This window comes from Haliaeetus leucocephalus, unplaced genomic scaffold, assembly GCF_000737465.1.
Source record: "Haliaeetus leucocephalus isolate CR32 unplaced genomic scaffold, Haliaeetus_leucocephalus-4.0 Scaffold0, whole genome shotgun sequence".
In the NCBI taxonomy this organism is placed as follows: domain Eukaryota; kingdom Metazoa; phylum Chordata; class Aves; order Accipitriformes; family Accipitridae; genus Haliaeetus; species Haliaeetus leucocephalus.
In genome coordinates, this window is record NW_010972436.1 from 11,901,455 (window position 1) to 11,917,272 (window position 15,818).

Sequence of the window (15,818 nt, forward strand, 5' to 3'; positions counted from 1 at the left end):
CGGCCCCACTTCCCCCCAGGCGGAGGGCGGGCGAGCTCCCGCCGTGCAGGGCTGCCGCAGAGCCGCCCCGCGCCTCCTGCTCGCAGCGTCTCCGGGAGCCGGCGGCCCCCGCCGCCTGCCCGCCAGGGTAAGCCGGGCAGGGAGGGATCAGCCGGACCCCCATGGGCTCCCAGCGCCAGCCCGGGGCCCCGACGGGGCGGGAGGGCGGAGATGCGGCCGCCGCGGGAAGCGTGAGGCGCCTGGCTGTGGCGTGGCGGGGGGCGCGGGGTGTCCTACTCTCTGTGGTGAGAAATGATGCCGGCAAATACCGGTGCCCGGGGTGGGGAGCTGCGGCAGACCCCGCTCTGGGCACGGCTTGCGGTGCCCTTGGAGGGCGGCAGCCCCGGGTGGGCAGCGCGGGTGCCCGCAGAGGGGAGCCCGCCAGCACCCGCCGAGCCGCCTCGCCGGCCGGGAAGCCCGTGGCGAGAGCTAACTCTCACGCACAAGCCTCCCCCTCGGGACGGGGAGCCTTCTGACGGCAAACGTGGCCTCGGTGGGCTGAAGAATGGGATTTCGTGCTGCGGTGCGGGGTCCCGGTGTTGGTTGTTCTCTTCGGTAGGGTTAACCAGAGTCAGACCTTCACTGTGCCCAGACCGTGAGGGGGCGAGTAGGAGATTGATCGTTTGCAAGGCAGGACTGCGAAAGCTTCCCTGCAGCCTCGTGAGGCAGGTGGGATCCCGGGGACGCACGGTGCCCTGGTTTAGGCGGCTGCTTTGGGAAAGTGAAGGCAGGCAGGAGAAACCGCAGACCAAGCGGCCTGGCATGAGCGGCCAAAAAATACACCATGTGAATGTGCTAATCTACCAGTCTTAAACTAAGCATGTAAGAAGGTGGTGTGGTTGTGGCAAAACGGCCATTACAGACTTCCAAGGAACGTGATTTTCATCTCTCTGCTGGTGGTGTATGTGGCCACGTGGTTTAGGGAAGAAATAGATGCATCTCCTGACTTTGGGAAGGCCCATCCTGCATGATACCCTCATTTGAATACCATGGGGAAGTAACATAAATACAGTCTCCAAAAGCTTGGGGTGGTTTTTCAATCCCTTGTGCACCAAAAGAGAAGTTATTAAATCCATTCAGTGTCACACTGGGAATATGTATCCCGTAGGGTCTTCTAGGCAGTGTATCATCCAGCCTGTCTTAACTGTCATTAAAAATTTGGATGCAGGAATACAGCCTACAAACAAAATACGCAGGGTGCCACCAAACTGGGACAGACAGCTTGACTTTTTGAGGTCCCTTCCTGTCCCAGATTACTCTGATTCTGTGATTAGCATGGCTGCGGCTTGACTGCCCCTCAAACCTGTTTGCAGGATTTTGCTAGTCATCTTTCCTACGGTTGTAGTTCCCCTTTGCGAACTATATGACATGCGTGTTTTGTCATCTGTTCCTGACTTGCTTCTAATACTCATTTCACATATGACTTTATTGATGTCACTGTTAATTAATTACCCTGCTGCTGCGCAACAGTGGGGTAAATGTAGTGTTTCCAGGACTCGATTTAGTACATCTGCTTCATTAGAGACAAATAGGTAAGCCCCAGTGCTTCAGAGGGCTGTACTACATGACCTGCTCCACCTGTGTAGGGTCCTACTCATTTGTCCTCACTAACTTTACAAAGTTTTTTTCTAGAAACTTTGTAAAGAATGTGACTTTAGGTTAAAACCTTATGTTTAAAACAGAATGTTTAACTTTCTGCTGAACCTATTCTGTTCTGTTTTCCTCTGTGGGCTTTCTAAGGAAACTATTACATTTAATTGTACTCCATGCTTTATGCAAGCATTGCTTAAGAATGGAGATAATTTGGTTTGAAATATGGATTACAAATGTCTTTGGGAGGTTTAATCAATGGAGCATTACAGATAGCTGAGTGAGCCTTGTTTTATATTCTCAGAGAATTCTGATACATCTGGGAGCACACATAACTGGAAAAATGTACTGTCTCTGAAAGGGTACTTTTAATCATTCCTTGTGTCTTCTCTTTCTTCTTTAAATACCTCCTGTGGGTACTGCAGACTCTCCTGGTGGTTGGAGGCAAATATGACTGAAGGCTCAAAGTAATTTTTGAGTAAATTGTGTTTTAATTGTTCATGCTGGAATTTGTGATTATTTGATGTGCAGTATCTTCAAGCAGGGTATGATGCCTTTGAAGTGCTGGTTTATTTTGTTATCAAATGTATTTATTCCAGCTAAGTTTCATTTTTACAGATCAAAAGTCTGATTCTCACCATACTTGAGCAGCGTCTTTTAGATCACACACTGTAACTCATGTGCCTGTGAACTTGATCTTTCGTTTTAATTTATAAAGCTTTAGAGACTAACACATTTGGGAGGGTAACAATTTGCACAAAGGGGGCAACAGTATGAACAGAGGGGCCTGCTGGATGTTCTAACAGCTTAACTCAGTAGGGCGGCCTGAGATTTATTAGGTAGTAAAGAATTTACCCAACCCACTAAGATTTTGCATTAACTGTGTTTCACCCTTCCTGTTAGAAGAAACGTCTTACAGCAATGAGAGGAGCAAGAAGCAGAAAGCTTTCCTTCTCTTGCTCTGCAGTATGTGGTGAAGGGAGAGGTAGGACTTGGGTAACCCATGGATGGAGGAATCCGCTATTGCATCTCTTTGGCCCTACAAAATGCCTGAGAAAACTACCATTCTGGAGTACTGCTGGAGCTGAGAGGAGGGGTTGCCTTATTCAAGAGAATACCTGTCTTGTTTGCAGATTCATGAACATCTATCCTTTGAGAAGATCTGGGAATGTGGATTTTCTTGGAAGAGTGTTTATGTTTCAGAGGTGGCTTTACAGGAATGTAGCTGAATTTGGTTTTCCTGCATATCGTTCAGCTATCAAGGCCCCTATCCTTTCCTGCTCTCTCTGCAAACTACATGTGTTTTTCTTTCTCACAGACCTTTTTTTCATCTTTCATTTCAGTATGTCTTGGCTTGTTTTGTTGTAGGTCCATCTGACCTGTTGTGATGATGACTTCATGTAGTCAGGTACTGATCTGGGGTGAAAGTGAAAATAAGACTTCTTATTTGCCTGCAGCAGTATAGAAGCTTTAGCCTGTTTCTTTTGGAAGGTCTCTAGTGACAGTGGTAACTTGCATCCCTGCAGACCTTCCAAAGCATTTTTTGGACTTTATAGGCAGGATCCTCCTCACCCAACTTTAGACATTAGCATTTTAATTAGCCACCTGAGGTTCTGAGTCACCTTTACAGTCAACGGAGAGAGATAGGTACTGCTAAAACTTGGTTCAGCTGCCCAGTTTTAGACAGCTACCATGAATCATGCTCTATAGAATTGCCTTTCTTTCCCTTTGTTGACTAAAAAGAGCCTGGGATGACCAGGTCAGATGCAGATGTCAAAGAAACTCCACTATATGTCTTTTCATGATTAGGAGTGATCCATGATACAATAAAATTGCTTTTGGAAAAGCAGGCATTTTAGGCAGCTTTCCTTATCATCCAGCCTGTTGATTTGTAGCTACCCTAGATATTAACAGTATAGCTGCCAATGTAGAAGATAGTATGTTGCACTGTGAAGGAAAGAAGCTAGGGTGCCGTGTTGTTCTTAAGTTTCTGTAGGAGACTTTTGAGCATCTACATGAGCATATATGAACATGTGTTCCTCACCATTCCTCAGTATTAATTTATAGCATTGCTCCTGGGCTGTGAATGAAAAGGAAACACAAATTACTTTGATCTGACTTACAACTTTAATGTGGGAATTCACAAACTGGTTTGATAATGACTATTTAAAAAGTTTAAGTCTGTCATTAGTTTCAAAGCCTGTCTTCCAGTAAAGTGACCTTTTAGATCTGTGGCTAGCTAATTGCTCTCATAATTTTTGCTACCAGAAGCTATGTCAGCCCACACACAGCACTGTTTCTTCTTGTTGAGCATTGATCCAGCATGCCATGAGTTTAGGCTCAAATAAATTAGGGCTCCAGTTATTAGGAGTATTTTGGGGAGTAGACACATTATGAACCCTAGAAGAAAAAGAAGGTTCAGTATATATGAACCAAATTTTTCTAGGATACTCTGTTTAGAAAGGCATATAGAGACATTTCTGATAGAAGTTTTGCACTGGATGCATCTCCTCAGTCCATTTCCATTTTTACTTTCACTCTGTATTTGCTTGTAATCTAAAGCAGTGGATGTAAAAGTGTGACACGTAACACTAATATTAAAGGATGAATCTTCCTGTGTGTCTGCTATCAGTGATGGGCAGACCCTACATGGCTGATATCACTAACAGTGCAAAATTCTCTGTTGCCCTCAGACAATCCAACTGATATAATAAAAATTTTGGTGAAAACCTTGTCATTGTACCTACACCTATCAGGGAGAGTGGGGATGTATGGGGAGCAAATCTGCTTCTAGCAGCATTGTTAGTCCATCAAGCACAGAGAGAACAGCTAGGAGCCAAAATCATAGAGGCAGTCACTGGATGCTTTTGCTGATAAAAATCGCAAATGACTTTCTGAGTCCCCAGTTTTAGGCAAAATAATGTGTCTGCCTAGAAGGTAGCTCACCAAGAGAGTGGGCAAGCTCTACAGAATTGTCACTTAACCTGCTGGCATCAAGACCATATAGGCAGCAAATGAAAACTTGTTCCTCAGAGGCCTTAGCTGATCTGTTTTGGTACTATCACTGCATATTCAGGTAGCCCAGACTGCAGACACGTGATTACTTCTCTTCTGCTTCAGAGCAAGATTTTGATGTACTTTTGAAGATTTCCTAGTACTTTCTGACAGTACTAAAAGCCCACATTCTCTCACTTGCTGTGGGAATTCATTGAAGCACAGAAACAAGAAGGATGTATCAGCTCAAAAAGCGTTTTTGAAAGTTGTTGTGTTTTTTGTCTCTGCACATTTTAAAAAATAATCATTTAAATAACAGTCAAGTCTACATTACTGTTCTTTGTGCTTTTTGATGAAATCTTATATTTGGAAGGTCTGCTGTACATGTGGCTTGGAGGGCATAAGTTGCTGAGGTAACCCTGAGGAAGTGAGAATACATGTTAAAAACATGAACACAGATAACATTCCCAAAGTCTTGTGGTTACAGCTTAGTTTTGTACTTTGGTGACCACATCTGCATGACTGAGGGAAAGCTGGCACACCTAATGTTTGACAGGGCAAATACAAATGAGCCAGTAGTTTTGGGTGCAAGTCCTAGGAAGGAATTCAGCATAAACTTAACTGCAGTTTTGTCCCATGGGGGCAATGTTCTTCCATGAAATTCAGCAAAGCCTTTCATATCTGTCACTAGATTGACCTCCTTTGTCTTCCCTGTCTTATGACGGAGTTGCAATCTCTGACCAGATCAGTTGTTCCATCCCTCCACTTAATAAGGAAAAAAGAGAGGGATGCGGTGGCATTTCCTTCTCATGGAAAACCTTACAGAAATGTAAGAATTACACTGGAAATGTCACAACGTTCTTCTCTTGCTGCGTTTTCTTCCCATAACTGTTTCCTTTGTGCGGTTCAGGGCTTGCTGGGCTGTGGCAAAGCAGCCACAGCCATACCGATATAACATCCCATCTGTGGTGACTCCAGGCTTCCACTTTCCTTACAGATCTTCATCTGAAACCCACTGCTTATAGCTATTTGTGATCACTGTGCATTATATAGACTGAAAGAAACAGCTTTTCTAGGTGGAAAGTTAATAATAGGCCTTGAAATTGTACCTGACTCTTCAGTCAGTAGTAAAGCTGAGAAAAAGGTTTAGAAAAAAATCTCCATTTAATTTTTCTACCACTCACTATGGAACTGAGCACTGTACTTTGGTGAAACACCTAGAAATTCGTATTAAAGCATTACTTGCTTCATTTGATTTTAATAAACAAACTGTGTATGAAGCAAACAGATGGGGTCAGTAAAATTTTTACAGATTTGTTTTCACACTTTTGCTTCACTCTTATCTGTTAAAGCATTTTATGCTAGTGTCTTTTCCTCTTTCAGTCTTCCTTTCCCATACCATGTATGCCCTCCCTTAAACATTTCTGGCAGTAGTAAGAACATGTGATTATAAGAGATAAGATGGTGACTTAGAGCTTTTGCCAATGACTACAGCCTAGGAATATGTTACTTGTATGGGTAGACAGTTCTGTCATGGACCCTTATAGCATATCTTGCATTTATCTCTAATGGCTCATCAGGCGGGTGGGGGGTGAATGTTGGAAAAGATGAGACAGATTGATTATTCAATGTAGCAGCTCCTGCACTTAAAATTTTTATTGTAACTTTTCATTCCTTTTCTCCTCTTCCTAAGTTTGTGCTATTATTTCCATTATTCCACACTTAATATCTCTTGATTCTGTTGGGAATTGAGGACGGGAAGGATTTTCCCCCATTGTGGATCCCTGTATGTCTTCCTCTCATCTGTGGGCTCCCTTGTCTACCATTTTCTGCTCATTAGACAATGTATTCACATAGGATCAGCCTACCTTATGGATTGTGAAGCTAAATATCAAAATCTTCACTTAGTAGAGAGCCTCAAGACACACTTTGCATAGCTCACTGACCTGAGGATAAGGGAATTCTGGGAATAGTTCAAAAGTAGCAAATGGGAATGAAATGCTTGTAGCCCATCTGCTCAATTGCAGGGTGCAGTTAAGCTAAGCATTCTGCTGGATCCAAAATTTATTAATAATTGCACTATTCTCATTTGATGGCAATTTTTTTAAGTACAAGACAGTTTCTTGTTGTCATGTAAGTTCTGTACAGCAATGTTGGGTAACTGGAAAAAACAGGAAGGAAGACATTGCACCAACATCAGCAAACTACAGATTATGGGAAGGAATGTGGAAACAGAACAAACTTGTGCTACTCAGACTTACATTACTCTTTCACTATTCTGCTCTCCCATCAAGGCAGGGAATGGGAGGAACCTATAAATGAGATTCTTATTTTCTGGTAACATATGTCTGCAGTTGTTTATACCTGAGCAGAGCTGAAGTAGACATCTATCAACACAAGATGGATAAGCCTAGATCAGCTGGTGGTTCATGAGCTGAATCCAGCTCAGGGGACACACTTCCATCCAGCTTTCTGCCTTTCCCAGGAGAAGATAAGTTGGGGGAATGGAGATTTTGTTCCTGCATGCCAGTAATCTGGCACAGAATAGGAATTGTTTCTTCTACCAATCTGTGTGAAGATGTAGGATTGGAAGTATGTCTCCTCCTACCATTTCATTCTACCCAGAGAGTTTGTGCTGCCTGTATGGCTTATGGGGAGAAAGTCCCCAAACTGGACCATTCTGCAGTAAATAATTCTGTGACAAGGGAAAAAGAAGATGACCGAGTCTGTAGCCATACAGTATTTCTGTAATGTTCTTGGACCCACAGGCCAGACTGAAGCACATTGTCTGCTGGGAGCATACTATATAAAAATGAACAGAAGTGGCACTGCTTTCAAGCTCCATAAAAGCAGCCCCCTTTGGGAGCTGACAGGAGGCTACAAAGTGAAGTTCTGGTACCTAGAAATTGCTCCCCAGCTTTCTCCTCCCTGAGTTTGTGCTTTACGCTGGGGTTTCTTTTTCCCCTTGCATAAAGTGCTTTTAAGTCACAGTCCCCAGCTGCTCAAGTACATTTGGGATACGTTTTCTGGAGCCCAGGATCCAGACTCTGTGTCTGTGCCTGAGAGTGAGCCTGGAGAAGAGCGTGATGAATGAGTTGTCTTGCACCCAGCCTGCATGCCAAATCCCTCTGTGCTCCTTTTCCGTAGCCATAGCATACGCTGGCTGTCACTGGTTAAATGTTATTCCTGTCCTCTCTCATCTTCCTACAAGAGCCCTTTGCTAACCCCCTCCTCTGGCCTTGAGTAACTTCCTCCTGACATACTGTGGATAAGCTTTTAGGTAGTTCCTTGTTCCTCTCAGCCTCTCTTAACCGAGCCTCTGGGACCATTCAATAATCTGGCTATCCCACCTCACCCTAAGAACAGGACCCACAGCTGCTTCTCCCAAACACCACTCTCAGCAAGTGTGATAAAGAAGAGAGTATGTGTTTGGGGCAGTGCATGGGGGAGAGGGGAAGGCTGGGGAGCACAGAGGTGATGGATGCTGAGACAGCGTCATCTGAAGGACGGCCTCAGGCTCAGTGTCCTGTGGTACTTTAAAAACATACTAAAACTCTTTCTGTCTTTCTCTTTCCAATAGAAAATGAAGTACTCAAATATATATCACTGAAAAAAATGGTGGTGTACTTGTGCTCAGTTGGTGTACTCGTGCATAGGAGTTCCTGTGGTGTTTAAATTATCATTATCATCTTGGCAAAACAAGGGTAAAACACACTGCAGTCATCACTAAAGTGCAGCAGTGTAGCTTTCAGGTCTATGAAATCTGGGTGTTTGGACTAATAAAGACTCCTGCCAAATTCACTCCTAATTGCAGGCTTGTTCCTGTAATACAAATGAGTTAGCTGTGAATTTCCAAAACAACAAAAAAGGGAACAAGCTTTATAAATGGGATAGTTACAGTTTCTGTGAAACAGAAGTAGGATCTGTGAGTTTGGGGTGTCTTATCTAAAGATATTTGTGCTTACATCTGGGTGGATGATTCTAGAGTTAGTAGAGTGTGAATTGAAAGCTTAATTATCAGGTGTGCCTTTAGTGTTGCTAGAGTCAGCTTGAGCAATGTGATAAAAGATAACAAGGCAACTGGAGTCAAAATCGGTTCCACAGTGTATGTAAAAATGTGTCTGGAGCAATCAATGGAAAATGCTAGAAGTGGTTTTTGTGGCATGGTCACCTGAAGATGCTCTAGTGCCCCAGGTTACATTGGAAAAGGATTCTCTCACATGATTGTATTTATCTGCTTTTTTTTTTTTTAATCCAAAGCCAAATGTGACTTACTTTTAAACTAGGAAGGATACTTTGCAGTTGTTATCACTCTTCCTGTAGCTCCTAGTGTTTTAGTGTGTAGCTTTTATTCCATCATGAGTAGAGTTATGACATGTCACACCCATCCCTGAGACAAATGTACAGTGTAATTTCAGCTGTAGATAAACCTACAGTCATTGGCACACCAGATTTCCCAGAAGACTAGGTGATATGAGTAAGACGCTGCTTTCAGAGTTATCTTTGTGTGCAAGCTTTTTCTTGGAAAATGCCACACTTATCAATGTTAGGTAAGTGCAGTGCTCAAAGCAGTCTAATTGCTTTTGATCCATCCTTTTCAAAATATGAGTTAGTATTAAAATAGAAGAGAGTTACAGGGTCATGTTATGTAGGTAAGAAAGAGAAAAGTCAACATGCTAATTGCCAAATCTGATTGTCATTTTGAAAGCTTGGGGGCAGCTGCCATTTCTACTTTATCACTCCAAAACTTCAGTTTCCTTTCTTAGTATCTACTAGAAGTAGTAACTAATTGGATTATTCTTCTAGGCTGAATTCTGCAGAGATAGATGTTCTCTCATATTCTACTTCATAAAAATTGACCTAAATGGCTGCTGGGGACTTTTTACTAGACATGATGCAATAGCTGGTTAAGGAACTTCCATCCTGTCTCACTTAAGTATGTGAGAGACATTTGAGTAGTCAGAGTTTTTCTTGACACCTAACTGTAAAATCATTGTAAGAAAACTAGTTAGATGTATTTCAGACCTGCAGTCAATTTGGCCAGCAAGTTGTCTCCAACAGTGGCTAGCATCACATGCTTCAGAAGGACATACAAGAAATTCTGTGCTGGAAGGTATGGCATAACCTGTCTATCATGAAAGCTTTACTCTGGTTCCAAATTGGTGAAGCCTTTGTTTTAGGTCTTGAAACATGAGGTTCATCGCCCTTGCCTGAAACTCTCTGAAGTACTAACAATTCTAGCTATAACTGGTTGTAGAGAAAACCAACTCCTCAGCTTGCTAACTCACCAGTTTTGGTGATGAGTTTCACAATTACACTGTGCGTGTTTTGCTGGAACAGTTGTGCAGACTTTCAGTTTCATTTGCTATCCCATTGGTTTTGTGTTATAAGCCAGGATGAAATGATGCCTCCGTAACTTTCCTCTAGGTTTTGATGCATTTTTTTATCACACTACTTTCATATCTGTTTCCTGTGACAATCAGTTACCCTCTTTCTGGCTTTGCTCTTTATGGTGGGGCTTCTGTCACTTTCATCTCTCTTCCCTAATTCTCTTCTTTTATTCCATCTTTGATGTAGGATGATCTACGTTGCATGGTCTTCCATAGGTAAGGGTGATTGAGAGATTTAATCATTGGATTACTGGTGGGTCTCTCTAAAATGTTAAAGATTTCTTCATTCCACTCCAAAAAGCATTTAAGCATTAAGCATTAGCAGGAAGTAACAATGCTGGTAGTGGTCATCTGGATAGTCAAACAGCTATTGTTCGTTTTGGTGGACTTGGTACTCCGACACTTAACATGCTGTAGTGCAGGGACTAGGACATGAAGGTGTGCTTTTGATCTTTCTGTGTGACTTGTAAAAATACACTTCATGTATTTTTCTCCTTGCTATTTGCATATGTAACAGTTTAAGAATAACAACAATGCTTTGAATGTAATGAATGTGTCTGTAACTGTTCACCAGATTACTAAGTGGATTGGTTCCCAATACTGTTTGTAGCATGAATCCGCTGTATGTCTTTGTTCTACTGATACTATGCTGTTCCTCATTCCTTTTTTGTTTGTAGCCCTTAGTGTGATTGAACTGCATCAACTGAACTGAGACTGCGTTGCAGAGATGGTAATCTTGTGTGCAATACCGTTGGTGTTTCCTGTTTGGTGTTGCACAAGGGGTTGAGTTTGATTTCAGATTGCCAGTGCAGAAGCCTTGTTACCATGTGACTTAGACCACTCTTCCTGTTGAAAGAGACTGGCTTTCAGTAATTCTCAGAGCTATCGGATACTAACTCTTCAAACTCTGATGAGTATAGTACCATGCCTGTTTTTTTGAGCTACACCATATCATCACCCTGTCAGCTTTCATATTTTTTAATAGTTTCTTTTTTAAGCAGGGTGAATTTGGTGCCATTGTTTTACTACTCATTCTGTTAGCTTCCTGCCAAGTGATAATGATTCTATCATATGATTCCATTTCCTATGTATTGTTCATAGACATAGTGCTGTTGTCTTATGTGTGTGAATCGCAAAACTTTCTTCATTCTTAAAAAAATAAAGTTGTTTTATTATTCTCTCTAGTACCTTAACAAATCAAAATGTATGCAACCATGCAGAAATCATATCCTGATTTTAATTACAGAGTTCATATTGTAGACCAGGAAAGGCAGTTTCTGTTCCACCTGTCAGTGCATGACACTAAATAACGTAGGTGAGATTCTGCTTAACCCAGGTAATATTGTGCACCTGGAGACTGAGTGCAGGGACTGCTTCTTCATTCTTGCATTTGAGCAAGAGAGTTCTCAGTCAGTGCTTTTCTTTGGTGCCCTCGAATACTGACCATCCCTATGGGAGAAGAGTGTTGTTCACTGTCAGCAAAGTACGTTGCTCATGCAAGCACAAGTTGGACCAGGGAGTGTTTGCTGTCCATCTCTGTGGGCTAGCTTTCTTTCTGTGCATCTGCCAAATTTCTCTGGTGTTAGAAGTGAGATAACCTAATTCTGACTTCCTAGCCCACAGCTCAAAAATGTAGAAGTTTACATCTCAATTTCAAAATAAGGGTGTTTATGGAGTAGATATTTAGGAAAGGGAAGAAGGTTTGTGGGGGTCTGTTGCCAAGTTTAGAAATACAGTGCACAGGAGTTTTGTATTGTCATCCAGGACAGCAGGGCTGGTTCCTGGCAAAAGAGAATGGTTGGAGGCCCCCTCACAGGTGCACCTGAATGCATGCAAGTAGGTCTTTGGAAATGGCAACAAAGTGTGTGATGGATAAAAGACAGATACTACAAAAGACAGACGGTAACAAGTAAGGAGAAGTAGGAACAAATATGCAGAAACCATATTTTTTCATTAGTGAGCTGAAATACAAAGATTCTAGAAGTACAAAGAGTACAATAAAATACAAGGTATTTTGTTATTCAGATATCTTAATTTATATTCAGATTATTTTTATCAGCAAAGAGGCTGCTAAATCTGAAATTGGGAAGGTAAAAAAATAATAGGTCTAGTAGGTCTGGGGTCTGGTAGGGTGAGTAAATGTATTGATGAGTCAAAATACAAGTCGATATTTATGTATTACCTAAACGTGTGAGAGTTTAATATGCATAAACTAAATAGTGAGGCTTGGTGGTTAGAATAGCAAGCTGAAGAGAAAGTGCCTCAACCCCTTAGATATATAGTATGAGAAATGTGGGAGTATTTAAAAAAAAAAAAAAAAAAAGGTTTTCATGAGAGCCTAATGAAGATTTGTGAATGCAAACTCTGTGGGGAATAAAAGACAAGGAATACCTTTGCCTGTATGCTTGCTGTTACTTCAAAAAGTGATCTAGAAGACATAAATTTGAAGATGAATCCCTTCAAAAATAGGTTAGGTTTCACATGTATGCCTTCCCACAAGCCCCTCCTTAGCATGTTTAATCTTGACAACCACAATTTCCTCTTTTTATTTTAATTCTGATTTTTTCTCTGCTTAAAATCTTATGCATAACTTGGGAAACGTATGGTAAAAGAACTGTCTTTTTTTTTCCTCTTCAATTTATTGTAGTTGATAGTGATTTTAAGAGTTACTAGTATTAATACTACATACAGAAAAACCTGACAGAAAAGTTACTGTTTAGTGGATATAGAGGAGGACCGAGTATGAAACTCAATATTATGCTGGTAAATCTTGTCCCCTTTTTTGTTAATAATAGCTCATACACCTGCAGGTTTCACTCTGACCTGGTTTGAATAAGTTCAAGGCTATTTACAAAAGTCAAAAGAATTTGCTGGTCCAAAACGCAGCAACGTCTTCCTTGAATGGGATAGTTTGCAAATCTGCATATTGTATTGTCTGTTTGTTCCTACTGTGGCAATCAAATAAAAGAAATGGAAATGATTGTGGAAAGGAGTCAAAGAGGAGGAAAGTGGATGGGCACTCTTTTGCAGTTCCACATTTTGGGGATTCACTTTACTATCTTGCTTTTCTAGCTCTTGACAAAATCCCTGATGAATTTGGAGAGTTCTGTGATCAGTTTAAGCGATCAGTGAGTGTGTTTTAACATAAAAATATCTTCAGGGTATTTGGTGATTATGATGTTAATTTTGTCTTCCTAAACCCAATCAATAAAAATTCAAGAGGAAAAAAAAAAGGTACCAGTAGGGGCACTGGCTTGATGACAACATGGCTTTATCAGTCTGATGATGATGGATGACTATTCATTGAAAGTGACACTTAGAAGGGACACTGGCATATTTCCTTCTCAAAATATAGGTTCAGTCCTTCTCCCTTCCCCCATGTGCTTAAGGTCAAAAAACCCGCTAGTATTAAATGTTATTTATTTGAACTGATAAGAAAAAGTCGTCAGTGACTAACTCGGCTCTAATTTACAGTGGAATTTCTTAGAGAATTCTTTGCACATTGCTTTTTCATAGGATTACATTATTTTCCTTATGAATCGAATGTGTCTGGAGATTCAGAAAATCATAAAATTGCAAAGAAAGAAGGTCTAAATTTACTAGAACCTGTAAAAATCCCATAATTTGGTGAAAGTGTTATGTAATACAATATTCAGTTCTCTTGCCCCCCCCCCCCCTTTTTTTTTTTGTCAACTACTGAAGAGGGTTCTTTGGTTTGGGATTTTTTTTTTCTTTTTAGACAGTTCTTACTCCTCCTCTTGGTAAGGTCTCCTGGTTGTAACCCAAGAATAATTTCTTTGCAATTTTTATATTTCTATTCTGGAAAAATACAGCAAAGCAGGATTTCAGTTTGTCAAAGGAACCATTATGAAGACTTTTTCCTGAAAGTAGATCTAGCAAGTGCTTAAAAAACCACAAAAACTTACAAATGGCTAGAGCTGGTAAGATTCCCCCAGCAGATATTTTGTTCTCCTAAATCAGAAAACAGGAAAACATAAAATTATTCAGTATTATTTAAGCACTGATGAGATGCTTGTCAGTATGAACTGCAGCTCTATTTTTTGTCATGTAACAAATCTGACTTCACTCTGCCTGATCAAATAAGTGCTATTTTATCTATCCTTTTTATGAAAATTGATTCTCCCAGTGCCAGGTGTGTAGGAAGCTACACAGCTGTTGATTCAAGTAAATTAATTAGGATTCAGTAATCATTTACCCAACCAGTATACTGCTGAATCTACAGAAAGGGAATTCTATATAGAAAGCTCTGTATAACTATGATATATACAGAGGGAGTGAGCCATCCAGTGTGAGTTTGTCAGCTGGAAATGAAACACATAAGATGACTTTAGTTCTCTATTTGCTGAGTCATGTGTGACGTGTTCCCTGTTACATGGGCATAGCTGTGCTGTCTCCACCATTGGGCTAGGGTTACCCTCAGCCCTGCCAACCACATTCTTTTAAAATGTCTTTAACAGCATCCATTTCCCAAATATTTAAGTCTTTGATTTCCAGAATCTGAGAGAACTGTGAAAGTTCAAAGTCCAGTTCCCGGTTGCCTGTGCCTTGTTTAGTTACACCAGCCACAAAAAAAGTCTAAAGCAGGTAGAATATGCCCGAGCCTGACTGATGAAAGCTGTACATGCCTAATCCTAATGAGTTCTGGTGTTGGGGATAATACAGGTGGTAAGAGGACAAGTGGAAATTAGGCTGGTCTTGCTTATGTAGGTGCCAGAAAGACCAAGTCCGAAGGAGACAGAGCAGCTTAGATTGCTCCAGTATTAACTACCATATTAAAGACATCCTACTAAATAATCTTCAAACAACAGATACTGACTTCAGTGGTTCAGTGGCCTTTATCATTTAACTATGAAATAGTTACGTGACTCAGGATGCTCTATTAAAGGAAGAGCATTAAGATTGAAGAACAGGATACTTGCTGATCCTCTTTTCTTTCTCACTCTTTATAGTCACTAGAGCTGTTCCTGCCTCAGTTGATTGCTTTCTTGGATCGGGTTGGTCGTCATCCTGTAAGGTGCTGTGGCTGTTGACCCTGGCTGGCCACCACGTGCCTACCAAGCTTCTCTATCACTCCTCTCCTCAGCAGCACAGGGGGAGAAGATATGATGGAAAAGCTTATGGGTTGAGATAAGGACAGGGAGATCACTTACCAATTACTGTTGAGCAAAACAGGCTCAATATAGGGAAATTAATTTAATGTATTGCCAATTAATTAGACAGTAGGATAATGAGAAATAAGAACAAAACTAAAAACACCTTCACCCCACCCCTCCCTTCTTCCCAGGCTCAGCTTCACTCAGCTCTTCTACCTCTTCCCCCTCAAGCGGCACAGGGGGACAGGGAATGGGAATTGTGGTCAGTTCATAATGCTTTGTCTCTGCTGCTCCTTCCTCCTCATGCTGTTTCCTGCTCCAGTGTGGGGGCCCTCCCATGGGAGACAGTCCTTCATGAACTTCTCCAACATGGGACCTTCCCACAGGCTGCAGTTCTTCAAGAACTGCTCCAGTGTGGGTCCTTTCCACCGGGTGCAGTCCTTCAGGAGCACACTGCTCCAGCGTGGGTCCCACATGGGGTCACAGGTCCTGCCAGAAAACCTGCTTTATGTGGGCTTCTCTCCACAGGCTGCAGTTCCCGCCAGGAGCCTGCTCCAGAGTGGGCACACGGTGGCCTGCAACTTCCTTCAGGGCATGTCCACCTGCTCCAGCGTGGGGTCCTCCATGGACTGCAGTATGGATATCTGCTCTGGCGTGGTCCTTCACAGGCTGCAGAGGAACAACCTGCTTC

The 15,818-nt window shown here is 41.9% G+C and overlaps 1 protein-coding gene across 1 annotated transcript in view; it reads left to right on the forward strand.

Annotated features, from left to right (window-relative positions):
- The first annotated feature begins 51 nt into the window (after positions 1-51).
- Positions 52-15,818, forward strand: part of APBB1IP (amyloid beta (A4) precursor protein-binding, family B, member 1 interacting protein) — a 68,816-nt gene continuing 53,049 nt past the window's right edge. Inside the window, exon 1 of the mRNA XM_010582334.1 lies at positions 52-127. The gene's annotated coding sequence lies outside the window, so the exon portion shown is untranslated. The remainder of the gene's footprint in view (positions 128-15,818) is intronic.